This window comes from Piliocolobus tephrosceles, chromosome 18 (genome assembly GCF_002776525.5).
Source record: "Piliocolobus tephrosceles isolate RC106 chromosome 18, ASM277652v3, whole genome shotgun sequence".
NCBI classification, from domain to species: Eukaryota; Metazoa; Chordata; class Mammalia; order Primates; family Cercopithecidae; genus Piliocolobus; species Piliocolobus tephrosceles.
The window spans coordinates 38,184,367-38,200,563 of NC_045451.1; the positions used below are offsets into that span (position 1 = coordinate 38,184,367).

The window sequence follows — 16,197 nt, forward strand, 5'->3', positions numbered from 1 at the left end:
CATTCTTATTTTTGTCTTCCATCCTTTTTCCACTTTTTGTAGTTTCCATTGAGCATTTTATGTAATTCTACTTTCTCTCTTTTTTTAGCATCTTGATTATAATTTTTAAATTTTTTTAGTGGTTATCCTAGAGTTTGTAATATATAATTTAAAAATAGTCTAAGTCCACTTTCAAATAGTACTATACTGCTTCATAGGTAGTTCACATACCTTATGAAAATAAAATATTTCTAATTCTTCCATCCCATTTCTTGTGTCATTACTGTCATCATATTATTTATATACTTATATATTCATTGCACTTATACATTTATATCTTTTAATAAACTTTAATTTTTTCTTATTCTCAGTTGATCAAATAGAAGTTTGTTCAAGATAACAGAAAAAAGGTATTTAGCATAAATATTTCACTTCACTCTCTTCTTTCTTGCATAGTTTCTGAGCAAAAACAGATGCAATTCTAACTTAGCTCTTCCACAGGTAAGATGTTTCCCAACTCCCCGTGGACTTTCCAGGATTTTTGGTTTTGTTCTTGATTTTTTTGGAATTTAAATATATATGTAAGTGGATTTTTTATTTCTTGGTTGGTTGGTTGGTTGATTGCTTTTTGTTGTCATTTTGGCATTTATCTTGCGTGGTGTTTTCCGAGACTCCTAGAATTTTGGTTTGATATCTGACATTAATTTGGGTAAATTCTCAATCATTACTGTTTCAACTATTTCCCTGTTTTTCTCTTTCCATTCTTTCTGGTCTTCCCATTACATGTAGGTTATACCATTTTTAGTTGTCCCATGGTTCCTGGATATTTTAACTATTTTATCCAGTCTCCTTTCTGTTGTATTATAGATTTTCTTTTTCCAGTTTGGCAGTTCCTATTGATACATCTTCAGTTTCAGAGATTCTTTCCTCGGCTTTATCCAGTGCGTTAATGAACCATTCAAGATTATTCTTCATTTCTGTTACAGTGTTTTTGATCTCTAGCATTTCCTCTTGATTCTTTTTTACAATTTCTTCCTCGCTGTCTCTAATACTTATTTGATTCTTACCTGTTGTTTACTTCTTCCTTTAGAAACATTACATATTAATCACAGTTATTTTAATATCCTGGTTTGATAATTCCAACATTCCTTCCATACTTCAGTCATTCTAACGCTTGCTCTATCTCTTCAAACTGTGAGTTATTTTTCCTTTTAGAAGCATTGAAATTTTTTATTGGAAACCAGACATGATATACTCTGTAAAAGGAACTGAAGTATATCTGCCTTAAGTAATATTGCAGTAAGGTGTAGAAGGAAGGGAATCATTTTGTAGTCCTATGATTAGGTCAGAGTTTGAGTAAGACTGTGCTCAGGCTGTAAACTTCACGCATACTTCAGTCTTCTTCCTTTTAGGTGGGACAGTATGGCTCGAGATGGCTGGAATTGGGCATTTCCTTTCTCCCACATGGATGGATAGAGGAAAATAGAGTTGGGTAATTCCTTTCCCTCAGTTCACTCAGATCCTGATAAAACCCCTATAGGTTAGGTGATGGTAAAATAACTTCTCTTAAAGATAGTTCTTATTAAGAATAACATAATTTTCTGAGTTATTTTGAAAGAGTTAATTTTCCCCTATCCTGCCAGAAGCACAGAGACATTTTTCTCTAATATTCACTTTGAAATTCTGGTAGAGTTCCTTGTGGCAGAACTCACAGAAGTGTGGGTGTACTGCCTTAAGTCTGGGTCCGTGGATTTCACAATTGTCAGACTTGTCTGCACTGAGATTTCAGAGATTTGTGAATTAGAGTTCTATTTTTCCTATCCCAGTAGTTGCTTCCTCAGAAGCTTCTGCTTGTTGGTCTCCATTCTGAAAAGTTTTGAATTTCTGTATCTGTCTGTTTGACTCCCCAGTTTTGGAGACAGCAGTTTTCCCTGTGACCTAAGTTCTTCAAAAGATTCGAGAGGATTTTTGTTTTTCAGTTTGTTCAGATATTTGTTGAAAAAAAGTGACAACCTTAAAGATCCTCACATACTTGACCCTTTAAATTCATTTTTAATATAAATCTGCTAACTATAAGTAAGACATCTCCCTGCTGTTTCTTTCCTTTCCCCTTGGAAGAGCTAAATAATTCCAGTAATTTGTACTAAAATATATATTCTGTTCCCCAATTATGTCCACTAGATATAACTCAGATATAGTTCAATTAAAACAGTAGGACATTGTTGGTGTTATGGGCAGTCTCATTCTGAAATATGAAGGCAAATTAGTTGGGTTATTCTTGATGGATCACTAAGTCTTCCTGCAATAAATCACATACATCATGATGAAAAATGGACTGTGAGATCCGCTTCATAAATCCTGGCCAAATTTCCAAAGGTAGCATCTTGCAATCTGAAAGTCAGTGCTCAGCATTTCAGATGCAAACCTGCAGCCCGACTTCTGCAGGAGTTAATGTGCTAGCATTTTAACAAATTGAACCACTTTGGTGGCCTATTTATCAGTTCAAGCTATTTGGAAATGTTGCGACCATATGTCGTCCATTGAAATGAACACTAAACACTGCATTTATAAATGGTAATTTATGACTCATAAATGTCTTTGCTATTAAAGCCATTCTGCCACTGAGAATGGAATTGATAGCAGGTTCTGAGCTCTGTGGTATGTGTAATTTTTTTTCCCTTCTAAGGAATGTTGTAGATATTAAAGCTTTGATGCCTCATGGAAATGTTATTTTTAAAAAACTATGCATATCAAAAAGACTATGCTTTTATGCTAGATGTTCATATTCACAAATTTGACAGACAGGTTAAATATATGTGTGTATGTGCATATGGTGAAGATTTTTTATACATTTGTATAGACAAAGATTATAGAATTATAGCTCTAAAATGTGGAAGTTACACCTTATTCTATCCAGGCCTTGGATTTACTTGTGTAATTGAAACTGCAAGTCATCTACCCTAATATCTCTTTTATCCTTCTCTAGTAATACATTGCCAGACTTTGAGCTGGACATGTGGCCTCCTGGAATGAAGACTGTATTATTCATATCCCTTGCAAATAGGATAGCAAATGGACGGGTCAGTGTAAGCAGAAAGATTGTATAGAAACTTCTAAGAAACCACATTAAAATACAACTGGATTACTTGATGTAACATTATTGATCCTTTCTGCATCCTTCTGGCTGAAAACTCAGATGTCAGACTGGAACTTGAGCACTCATTTGGACATTGAGGACTAAGGACTGTCTATATCACACTTGGAAGAAACCCAGATCCCAGACAAACCCTAAAGGACATATATTGACCCTGGAAAATGTAGCTCAGACTTATTTTATGTAAAAAAAAGAAAGAAGAGAGATGGCAGAAAAAATATTTATTGTTTACAGAGCCATACCTATTTTTTGAGGTTTGCAGACATTACTTCAGTCAGGTGATATATATTATCCTAATTTAAAGATGGAATCATTCAAGGACCAGATAAATTATTTCACCTATCTAAGGTCATAGACTTCTGTGTAACTGAGGATATGTCTAGAATCCAGGTTTGTGAGCCTTGGTTCATAACTCTTGCTATTTACATCATGTATGTAGCATTTAATGAGGCCTGTATAGGAGGCACCATGCCCTAGTGTGGCTTGTAGCATTTGTAGTCAGGTAAACCTGATCATCTGGCAAGTAGGACTACCTCTTGAGGAATTTGCTGGTAGTTAGGAGACAAATTTATATTATAATGCAGGAGTACCAACATTTCATCACCTGTTACCCTTTATGTACATAAAAGTCTAGATCTATCTATAAAATAACATGACTTTCTATCTCTGGTTTATCCAAAATGATTAAGTATTTGTAGGTATAGTGGTCTCCCTTTATCCATGGTTTTGTTTTCTACAATTTTAGTTACCTGATGTAACACTCTGAAAATATTAAGTGGAAAATTCCCAAAATAAACAATTTATGTTTGAAATGTAGCACTATCCATGGAGCAAGATGAAATCTCCCTTTATCCCACTCAGGATGTGAATCATCCCTTTGTCCAGTGTATTCACACTGTCTATACTACACTTAGTAGCCAACTTGGTTATCAAACTGACTTTTGAGGTACTGCAGAGTTTGTGTTCAAATAAATCTTACTTTACTTGACGATAACCCCAAAGCACAAGAGTAGGGATGCTAGCTATTTGGATACGTCTAAGAGAAGCCATAAAATACTTCCTTAGGTTAAATGTTGAAAATTCTAGCCTTAATTTCAAAAAAAATTTATGTTGAACTCACTAATATCTACAGTAGGAGTAAATCTTCTATTTGTAAAATTGATAAGAAGGAAAAAAATGTACATAGTATATATATATATATAATATGTGTATATATAGTATATATATATAGGGTTCAGTACTATCGATGGTTTCAGGCATCTATTGGGGGTCTTGGAAAGTATGACCCATGGATGGATAATGGGGAAATACTATATAAATGTGTGTGTTTGTGTGTGTGTGTGTATACACATATATGTGTGTGTGTGTGTGGATATATATATATATATATAGTTAACATATTTTGGACATGAGTTTTAGTATGCTGGTTTGAAGTTCTGATGCTTTGAGAAATTTATATTATATATTTTGTATTGTTATTAATATGTACAGCTAATACCATGACATTTATTTCTAAGGAGAATCAAGTATCTGAAATTCTAGTGAAGCAGTGAGATAATGTGAGAGCGAAAACACTATATTCTGTGAACCTATAGAATAGAGAAAGGGTTTCCTTGTTGTTAAAGGAAAGTTGTAACCTTCAGTAGGGATGACTCCAAGTATGAGAATGAAAATGGAATTTTAACATTGACTCAGATGCAAAATGTAATTGTATATCTAAACCCATATCCCCCTAACCCCCCACTAACTCTATTCAGATTTATAAAGGAATTTAAATCTTTTACTGGATGTTCTCATCTGATGTGCTAGGAATTCATCTCCATTTAATCAATTCAAGCATTTGCTTTAAGAGAAAGTACTCTATAAATATTACTGTTTAGAGGCCGAGGGTCATAAAAGATGTATTTCTTTAAGAATTTAGAGTTTTGTGACAAGAAAGATGTTTGCACTAATAATTAAAAACCCATGAGATGGAGTAAAAAATATGAAGTGTTTCAATTCAGCCAAATGGATCCAGTTATAAGACTATCAGAAACTCATCCTACTGAGCCACACATTTTTCTTTTCAAATAGATATCTTTCTTACAGGTTTTATGTATTGATTAGTGTTGATGTATGTCAATTGCACACAACAGTCTATGGTATGTATGTGATACTCAGAAAAGATGGTATTAACTGTAAGAGAATTTTGAAAGTGCAAGAATGAAGAAAATGTTGAAGAATGCTTAAGCTGAAGGGAGGGATTTGATGTGAAACTTGAAGTCAAATTTCTTTTATTGAATTGAAAAAGTTCAAATATATGAAAATATAAGGAATACCCTAATGTACATCTATGTGCTAAATATAGAGTGTAATTGCATTTTAGTAAGTGGCCATATTTGCTTTCAATTGTGTTGACAGAATAAAATATTACAAGTGTATTTCAAGACATGTGTGTACCTTTTGGAATAAGTATGTCTGCTTCCCTCCGTTTCTGAAGTAAGTAATGTTATTAAATGGTATTTATTTTTTCCATGCATTGACAGGCAGTATTCTAGGATGGCTCCTAAGATTCCCCATTGCTGTTGTACACGCACCTTCTCCCAGTTATTCAATCAAACACTAATCTAGGTGCTTCTGTAATAGACTGCTACAGATATAATTAAGATCCCAAATCAGCTTACCTTAACAAAGAAAGCTTATTCTCAAATAGCCTGACCTAATCAGAGAGTTCTTAAAGAGAACTGTTTCTGGAAAAGAGATTCAAAGTGTGAGAGACAGTCAACATGGGGAGGATTCTCTACTGTTGGCTTTGAAGATGGAGGAAGCCATATGTGGAAATGAACTCCTCTAGCAAAATTCTAGACAGCCTCTGGTTGCTGGGAGTGACCCCAGCTAACAGGCAGCAAGAAAACAGAGACCTCAGATGTACAATACAGGGAACTAAATTCTTCCAACCATCTGAAGGAGCTTGGAAGAGAACCTAAAGCCACAGATGAGACCCTAGCCTTGGCCTAGATTCCAATCTTGTGAGACACTGAGAAGAGAACTCAGCCATTCCATGCCCATGTTTCTTACTTACAGAATGTGAGTGAGAATAAATGCATTTTGTTTCTAGTCACTTCGTTTGTGATAATTTGTTATGGAGCAATAGAAAATTAACACATGCATGTTTTTCACATTAAAATTATGCACACTCACACAATTTCAAATGGTCTCAAATTCTTTAAAATGGTACATTATTTTGCAATTTTTTTACTGTAAATATTATAGTATGGTGATTTAACTATGTCATTGTATGTAACTACATGTTAATCATTTTTACATAGCAGCAGTCAACAAACTTTTTATGGTAAAGGCCTCAGCAGTAAATATTTTAGGATAAAAGCAGCTATAGACAACACATGAAAGAATTATTGGCTGTGTCTCAATAAAACTTATGAAGAAAGGTAGTGGGCTAAATTTGATCAACAAACTACAGTTTGTCAGATCCTGGTATATAATATTCTACTCTACATATATGGCACAACTTATTTATTCATTCTTCATTAGCTCTACATTTGTTTCCAATTTTTCACTTTCAGAAACATTAAATTTATTCTAACCTATTGTTTAAGAGTGCTAGAATTTCTTCAGACTGGTGGTAACACAATCCTCAATAAGAAATACATTGGATAACACATTCCGATAAACACCTACACACACAAACAGAAGTGTTCTGTATGCTAAATTGTACATGATGGCACTGTGCACATGTACATAAATTTGCTATTCAAAAAACAATACTTCCATTATTTTGTACTGTATTCTTAAAAATTCTAGGATAACCACTGAATAAATTTAAAATTTTGAAAATAATTTGCTAAGTATATGCATTGAAGGGATATTGTTGGGCTAAAGAGTATGCTCATATTAAATTTTACTATATGGCATAAAATTGCTCATGAAATTCTCTCCAACATTTAGTAAATGTTTGCTTTTCTACAGTCTTTTTGTGATTTTTACTTTCAATATTGAAATAATTGTATGCTTACAGAAAAGTTACATAAATATTAAAAGACAGTTCCCATATTCCCCTGATCTAGCTTCATTTAATGTTAACATCTTACACAACCATAGTTTAATTACTGAAACCAGGAAATCAACACTGGTCCAATTTGGTACTTAAAAAAATTGCAGACTTTAACTCAAATTTCACCAGTTTTTTTTTTTCACTCGCCCGCGCGCGTGCGCATGTGTATTTTCATTCTAGTAAGGATCCCGTATTGCATTTAGTTTCTGTTTTTCCTTAGACTCTTCTAACGTGTAATATTTCCTCAGTCTTTCCTTGTCTTTCTTGGTCTTGACAGTTTTGAAGAATACTAATTGGTTATTTTGTAGAATGTTCTTCAATTTGAGTTTACCTGGTGTGTTTTTCATGATTGGAATGAGATATTTTTGGCAACAACATCAAAGAAATGATATGCCTTTCTTGGTGCATGGTGCCAAGGAATTCATGATGTCAACATGTCATTACTAGCGATGTTAACCTTGTTCATTTGGTTAAAGTAGTGTTTTTCTGGGTTTCTCCACTGTAAACTACTCTCTTTTGCTTTGTAGTTAATACATATCTTGAGGAAGGTATTTTGAAACTTTGTAAAATCTATTTCTCTTTAAACTTTCACCCACTAAATTTTGTATCTATCAGTGGATCTTGTCTGCAACAGTTTTCACTATACTCTTTGCCTAATGATAATTATTTCCCTTTTGCCCTTTTTGACAAACAAATGAATAAAAAAGTATCTGTTGTTTTATGAACATTTAGAGAGTTAGAGTGCTGTTGAGCATATTTTCTCACATTTGTTGGCTATTAGTATTTTGTTTGAATTGTCTATTACTCTACTTATTATTTTCTTCTGTTTGATATTATCTGTTTCTAATTGATTCGTTGAAGCGTTTTATATATTGTAGATTTTAATGTTTTGTCATATAGGTGTAGTTGTAAATACATTTCCCTTGCATGTAGTTTGCATTTGTAATCATTTATGCTTTCTTTTTTGGACATAATTATACTATGTAGTAAATTATGGGAAACTTTGCTTTATATTCTATAACTTTTAAAATCTAGTTTTTATAAATCCATTTCTAGCTGAGGTTTTAGTCTACATTTTGTCTTTTAAAAATTTTCACATATAGATGCTTAATCTATCTGGAATTTATTCTTATTTATTCGTATATATGGTGTGAGGTAAGAATAAAATCATATTTTTTTCATTTTTCCTATTTGATTAGGAATTGCATTATTTATTTCACTGAATTAGAAAACCATTTTTGTCATATATGAAAATCCACATATATGTGCCCCTTCTATGGGTCTCCACTTGGTTTTAATGCTTGGTTTTACTCCTGAGTGTTTCTAACATAGTATTTTAATCTAGACAACATTATTGTAAGTCTTGATAGCCTAGGAAATCCTGCTTCTTGCTTTCCTGCACTAGGAAAATTTCTTAACCTACTATGTTAGAATCAGTTGCTTGATTTCCATAAGAAATCAATTCACAATTACTTTCGGTATGTGTCAAATTTATAGATTAATTTAGTGAAAGTAGATTTTCCAAGTCTTTCCATTTTTGAATGTGGTATAGCTCTTCATTCACACAGGTATTCTTTTGTCAGAACAAATATTTTCTCTTTATGTTAAATGTTATAGAACTTTTTTTGTAATACTCTAAAGACGCCCATTTCTATGTCACTTAAATTCAACATACATTTTTTATGCATGTCCAAATGCATAAGCAAGGTATTTTAAATTCAGTATTTCAACCATAATATGAAAAATATCTGAAGAATCATGAGATGCTTTATGAAGGGTCTTCAGTATATAGCTCTTCCTTCTGGGGATTTTTTTTTTCTCTAAATTTTAATGACTTCGACAGGGTAATGACCTATTCAAAAAGTTGTGTTTTTTTTTTTGTTTGTTTTGTTTTTTTTAAGTAAATTGTATCTCTACTTAACTTGAGTTTATAAATTGTTATGCAATCCAGCTCCAGCTATCATTATTTAAAGATACTGAGTTTGGGAAAACAAACACCAGAGATCATATGAAGACTTCAAGAGATGGCAGGTAATGGATTCCTGATGATTTTATAATTGTAAACAGCCCATCTGAGTCTATTTGTCTCTCTTTTGTAAAAATTGTTCAGATCTCCATGAATGAATGAACTTGTATAGAAAGGCACAGGCATATTTTAAAGATATTTCAGATTTGATTCCAAACCACTGTAATAAAGTGAATATCGCAATAAAGAATGTCACAAATTTTTTGTTTCCCTGTGCATATAAAAGTTATGTTTATACTATATTGTAGTCTATTGAGTGTGAAATACATTATGTCTAAAAATATACATAACAATTAAAATATTTTATTGCCAAAATATGCTGACACAGAGACATAAAGTGAGCACATGTTGTTGGAAAAAATGACACCAAGATTTGCTTGATGCAGGGTTGCCACAGACTTTCAATTTGTAAAAAAATTGCACTGGCTGCAAAGTGCAATAAAACAAGATAATGCCTGTATTTCTGAAATGAGGGCATTTTGCATGAGGACATGACCTTTAAAAGCAAGAAACCTATTTGACCTTCTATAACTAACATTTCCAATAAATTAGTTAGAAATAGCATACCATATGAGCAAATTACAATGGGAACAAATTGACAAATAGACACCGTTTTGAGAAAAAGGTCAGTATAAATCTAATGTAAACATACAGGACATGGAAAATTATCAGGGTAATCTTTAAAGTGAGTAGCTGTAATAGAACATTACTTCTAGAAATGGCCTTAAAGACTGAGTAGTCCAGTCCTCTCTTTTCTCAAATAAATAAAATGAGGCCTTGAGAGGACACACAACTTACTTAGTAACAATAACAAACAGGTACTCTTTCTCCTTGGCATTTTTTTTTTTCTTTCTGATTCTTAATTGTGGAGAGACTCTATCATCCTTATAAATGAAATGGGCCTGTCTTTCTTCACACTGCAATGTGTGGCAATTGGTAAAAGTATGTCTGACAAGACTAAGCAGAGAGGTGAGAGAGTTTGGGACATACTGGGATTGAATTGGGAACTACTGTATAATAAGTCCATTTCAGAAATAGAAAATAATAATAGTAGAAACAAGCAAGCATTCATATGTGGGATTCTATAGTTCCAAAAACTTAGGGACAGTAGGTGTTGTTTTTGCTTCAAAGTAGATAATCTAAATCCCAGAAATGTAAAAGCTAGTCAGATTGTGGGGAGTTCATGAGGCAAGGAACATTTGGATTCTAAGAAAATCAGCAAAAAGGAATGTGTAAAACAATAAAAACTCATTATATCATATAATATGTATAGGGTTAAATTTTCTTATCCTTAACCCAAGCTATTCATTATCTGCCCCAGCTTTTTTAAGTCCCAGTTTTTATAGGCACATGGGACTTCAGTTCAAATTAACTAAACAAATACTGAGTACCTGTTTTGTATGGCAACTCCATTCAGAGTTGTAGCTTTTCCAAAGATATTCAAACTATGTGTCTGTTTTCCAGGACATTAAATGTAATGGAGAAGGCAGATATACAAAAATCTGTGACATAGAGCTGACCTAGACCTATCCTCCACACTAGTTCACATTTGTCACATATTTATTTTCATTTTAATTTTTAATTTTTTTCTTAAAAGTGGAGTTTCACTATGTCACCCAGGCTGGAATGCAGCAACATGATCATTGCTCAGTGCAGGCTCGAACTCCTAGGTTCAAACAATTCTCCTGTTTCAGCCACCTGAGTAGCTGGGATTAGAGCCTTAAATCACCACACCTGGCTCATCATACACTGAATGCATAGGAATTCCAGAAAATTTTGTATTTTAGAGAATGGATACAAAATTACCTAGATAATATGATGTCAATTACCATCAGTGCTACTTAAAGAGTATTTAATGGTTTGCAGTGATTTTTTTAAATTAATAAATTATAGGAATTTCTCTGCCAAAAAAAAAAAAAAAAAAACACTTTTTTTGTTGTTTATATTTAAGCCTACAGCATCTGATGTTTTCAGGCAGTCTCCCATCCAAGCCCTAACCAGGCTCAACCCTGCTTAACTTCTGAGATCAGATGAGATCAGGTGGGTTCAGGGTGGTATGGCCATAGGTCACCCTAAATTTTCTATAGCAGTCATGTAACTGTTAAACAGAAAGGTACTTAAGTGTTTTTTTTCTTCTCTTCAGGTCAGCAAGAATCCACAGTGTTAATATGTTTGAAATTGATGACTTTAGAAGTAAATGTTTGAATGTTAGTCTCATTTTTATTAAAAGGATAGAAGTATTACATGCTCAAGATTTTAAGACACATCTTTACAGAGATACATATTAAAGTGAAATTTGCTCCAGTTCTATTCTTTATCCAATTCAAATTAATACATTTACACCTTAACACAGTATAATCTAGAGTTATTGAAAACCTAATTATGAAAGAAACCTTCAAAGTATTACAAAATACAAAGGATCACATCATATTAGAAAATATTCTCAGAATGATTGCATATATAATGCCTGCTTCAATATGAACATAGGAATTCATGTTCCTAATTCATATATACAAATATTTTGATATATTTGACTGTATTAAAATGAAAATTGTTTCAAGGGATACTACAGATGGAAAGTTTATATTTGGAATGTATATGAAAGAGGAAGTGTTAGTACAGACTCTACACAGAAATTCTGAAAATTAATAGTAAATCATAACACAATCTAAGTAGCTAAAGGTTATGGATAGGCAATTCTCAGGATAGAGATATTGTTGTCAATAATTATACAAGAAAATAATAACCATACTTGTACTAAACACAATTCATATTAAAATAAGATAAATAATTGTATTGTTCATTTGGTAAAAGAATTAAAAGTCTGGTAATGTCAATTCTTGTCAAGAATCTGGAGTAATGAGAACTTTGATGTATTTCCTGTTGGAATATATATAGAACCAACCTATTTAAAGATTGCGTTGGCAATATTTAGTAACAATAGAACAATGCCCTTCCACTTATAGAGCAGCTATAAAGTCTCTGCATGATATCCCTGCTTATAATAATGACCTGAAAAAACTATCAGGTACCTTCCTGTTAATGACTCCCAAGCAGTTGTCTACAAGATCAGGTTTGAAAATATACATTTGTGATAAGAATAGAACACAGAGATCACTAATTAGGATATAGAGACTTTGTGGCCACCATAAATAAACTGTGTAGAAATGTCTGCACATAGGCATGAAATGTTTATCCAAGCAATGTTTGTAGTAACAAAACAGAACAAAACACAAATTTAAAATAATTGTAATGTCTAAGGAGATAGCATGAAAGACTTGATTGAATTCATATGAAGATTTAAAATTAATGACCTGTTGTACCCTATAAACCTATCAACCTACATACATTGCTAAACATAATGTTTAGTGAGAAATCCAGGTGCGAAGCACTGTGTACAGCAAGTACCATTTTATGAAAAAATCCACAGAAATCAATATTATGTCCTCTAAGAATACACACACACACACACACACACACACACACAGAGTTCTATGTTTTTTTCATATACATCTAAACATATCCACATACATACAGGCATTCAAAATAAAAAGCAGAATGAATAGAATACTATTTGTAGGTGAAATTATTTTAGCACAGCAGTTTTCTCTTGAAAAGCAGGAGGATTTTATCATATATATAATATTTTTTTCTAAAAATATATATCTAAAACAAGCATAACAACTGTTAATATGTATTGGAGCATATGTCGTTTATGACGTTTTTTCTACTTTTGACAAACTTCATAAAGAAGAAATAGCAACAAACGTCTATGTGAAAAATATTACTAAGTGCTACAAAAGCACAAAGGAAAGCATTACATTTTGGCTAAGAGAAAACAAAAGGTTTATGGAACTAGTGATACTCACTTTAGATGATGGTTGATACATAAAATCTCAGTAGACAGACAAGAGGAAGTTCATTCGAAGCAAAGGCAATATTTGATTTGTGTAGAGAAATAATATTTAGAAGCTATTTAAAGAGTTTGAAGGACATATTAGAAATGCATTTAGGAAAATGCTGCTTGAGAGACATTTTTAGGAATTTAGGAATAAGACAGAGGTAAAGAAGAAAAGAATTGAGTCAAAGTCAAATGTTGATGAAATATAAAGCAGAATGGAGACTGGCAGCAATACATTGGATTTAAACAGATGAGTAGAGAAAGTCAGTGTAGTTTTATTAGAATTATAAGTTCAGGAAAGTGCAGGAAGACAGGGAAGTGGCAGCAAATAGTCCAGGCTAGTTTGTAAATGTTTATTGGAGGAAGAAAACACATATGTAAAAGTAACTTAGCTCAGTGCTTTGGGATGCAGAGACGGAAGGATTGCTTGAGGCCAGGAGCCGAAGACTAACCTGGGCAACATAGTAAGACCCCTGACTCCACAAGAAAACAAAAGCAAAAACAATTATCCAGGTGTGGTGGTACGTGCCTGCAATCCCAGCTACTTGGGAGGCTGAAGTCAGAATATCGCTTGATCCCAAGTGTTCGAGGTTGTAGGGGAGCTGTGATCAGACCAGTGAACTCTAGCTTGGGCAAGAGAGAAAGATCCCATCTCTTAAAAAATAAAGGAAAGCAAGGAAAGAATAAGAGGAAGGAAAGAATAAAAGGAAGGAAGGAAGGGAGGGAGGGAGGGAGGGAGGGAGGAAGGAAGGAAGGAAGGAAGGAAGGAAGGAAGGAAGGAAGGAAGGAGGGAAGGAAGGAGGGAAGGAAGGAGGGGGGAGGGAGGGAGGGGATGGGGGAGGGAAGGAGGGAAGGAGGGAGGGGAAAGCAAAAGTAACTTATTGGTGGTGTTGTGTCTTTTGTTTTAAGCATGTAGGATACTTGGGCACTTTTCTAGTCAGAGTAATGGGAATAAAAAATTATAAGGCCAGATCCTGGAGGAACTGGAGGAGATGCAAAATATTGCTATCAAGAACAGAGCTGGAAGAGTTATCTTTGGTTAGCAGAAGACAGTTTTTTGTTTTTGTTTTTGATTTTTTTAAATAAATAAAACAGAAGAAGGATAACAGGTTATAGAGATTACCAGACAGAAAGAACACTACAAGGCTCACTAGAGAGGAGTCTTGATCTTTGTAGTAAAAGGAGAAAATAAGAGCAGAGATCATGTTGCCAGCTTAGAGAGGGTAGAAATTGTTTGGGAAACATGCTACAGGTACTGAAATCAGCCATTGAATGGGGATGTAAAGACTCCTATGATACAACTCCAGTCCTGCTGCTTGGTCCAGAGTTAATAGTATCCTCTGCTGACATTTTTTAGTGGTTTGTGGTAGCCCATAATGCATATTTTATAACTTTTTAAACCTATTTTTCTTTCTAGAATGTTCATCTATATGTACCAGGAATGTAGTAAGTGCTTAATAAATGCTTCTAAATTGGATGAGCAAGACATTACATTAGTCAGTTCATAACTTACATTTAAATTCTCTGTGCCTGATCCACATTCTTTGATGCAGGACAGAGCTATGAATTAAAACAAACTTCCTGGGAAAGTTATTAAAGATGAACAACAACCTGAGCAGATACACTGCTAGCATTCCCTTTTTAACGAGGGATGCCATGAGGTATTTCCGAATGTCTGTCTGGAAGATGGACTAAGTCACTACCTAACAACTGTGTGACGTTGCAGAAGTTGCTTTACCTCTGTATAAAAGAAGTGGTATGCTCATCATGAGAACAGTTTCTTATAGTCCCTGCTCATAAATTGTTAGCCATTTTGCTATTATTAGAAATGATTTTATACCCTTATGCTCCATCCATCAGATGTACTATAAAGTCATTGAGGACTTCCTATTGTCATATGAGATGTACCTTTAAGTGAAGGTAGTCAGCATTGCGTATTATCAGTGGATAGCTAGGAGGAAAATTCTCGATACTTTGGCATTAAATGTATATGTATATTCAACTAGTGACTTGGATTAGGATAAATCCCCTCACTCTCAATAAGCTTTGTAGCACTGCATTTTAAAAAGCTTAGATGATGTACAGAATACCCGTTTGTGAAAGTTTATGTGCAATTTTAGGCAAAAGAATTAAACATTAAAGGAAAACTATAACGGTAAGCTAAAAATACCCTGGACAGCTAAATTGAATATTTACTAGATGGATGTACCAGGCTTAGCAAAATTAAATTTTAAAACTGTGCCTATAACAAAACTATGATAAAAGTAAGAATTCATGCTTAGAAGGGAAAAAAAGAATGGAAAAAGGGTGACGATGAAGCCTGGCAGGGGGATTCTTAATTCATATTTCCTTTTATGCACATTGTTTGCTAAGGGACCTCAGAGCAAATAACTTGGATCCTCTTGACTTCTGTCTCTCACTGGGTTGGGAGGCTGATGATGTAGTCTGTTTATTGTATGACTTCACTGTAAAAATCTGTATGTGCCTATTTGGCATTATTATACTCTATAGAACCAACTCCAGTACATAATCATAATTATTCTTGCCTTTCAACCTCTAAGAATAAATTATCTCTACAAGTAGAATAATAAATTTGAGTGTCAGTTCACAAGATACCTATGTCAAACAAAACGTTATTTTGTAGTTATATGGCAACATCAGGAAAAAATTAAATAAGAATTTCAAATAAGAAATAAGAGAAAAATTCAAATTGTTCATCTGCCTATAGGAGATATAGGTGAAAATGTTATTTGTTTACAGTTTTCTCTCACACAAAGGGAAAAATGAGTTTTTATAAAGAATGGAATGAAACCTTAACAGACGGAGACCAAAGCTTGATGCACTGATGTGGGAAAGGACATACTCAGAGATGAACATCCCTTAAATTCAGCCCAAGGGAAACACATTGAAATCAGCAGAAAGCAGGCTTCCTTCCACACAGCCCAGGCACCAACTTTGCTGCCCTCAGTGACATCAAGGCCTGGCTGGGTCTCACTTGGGGAGTGGGTCAAGTCATACCTGATATACCTATCTAATAAAATTGTAGGAAGATGCAGAAGATAAGTAATCCTTGGATAAACATAAAC

General features: G+C 33.5%; 1 pseudogene; it reads right to left on the bottom strand.

Annotated features, from left to right (window-relative positions):
* Positions 1–11,159: 11,159 nt before the first annotated feature.
* On the bottom strand, positions 11,160–11,278 carry LOC111539785 (annotated as a pseudogene).
* Positions 11,279–16,197: the final 4,919 nt, after the last annotated feature.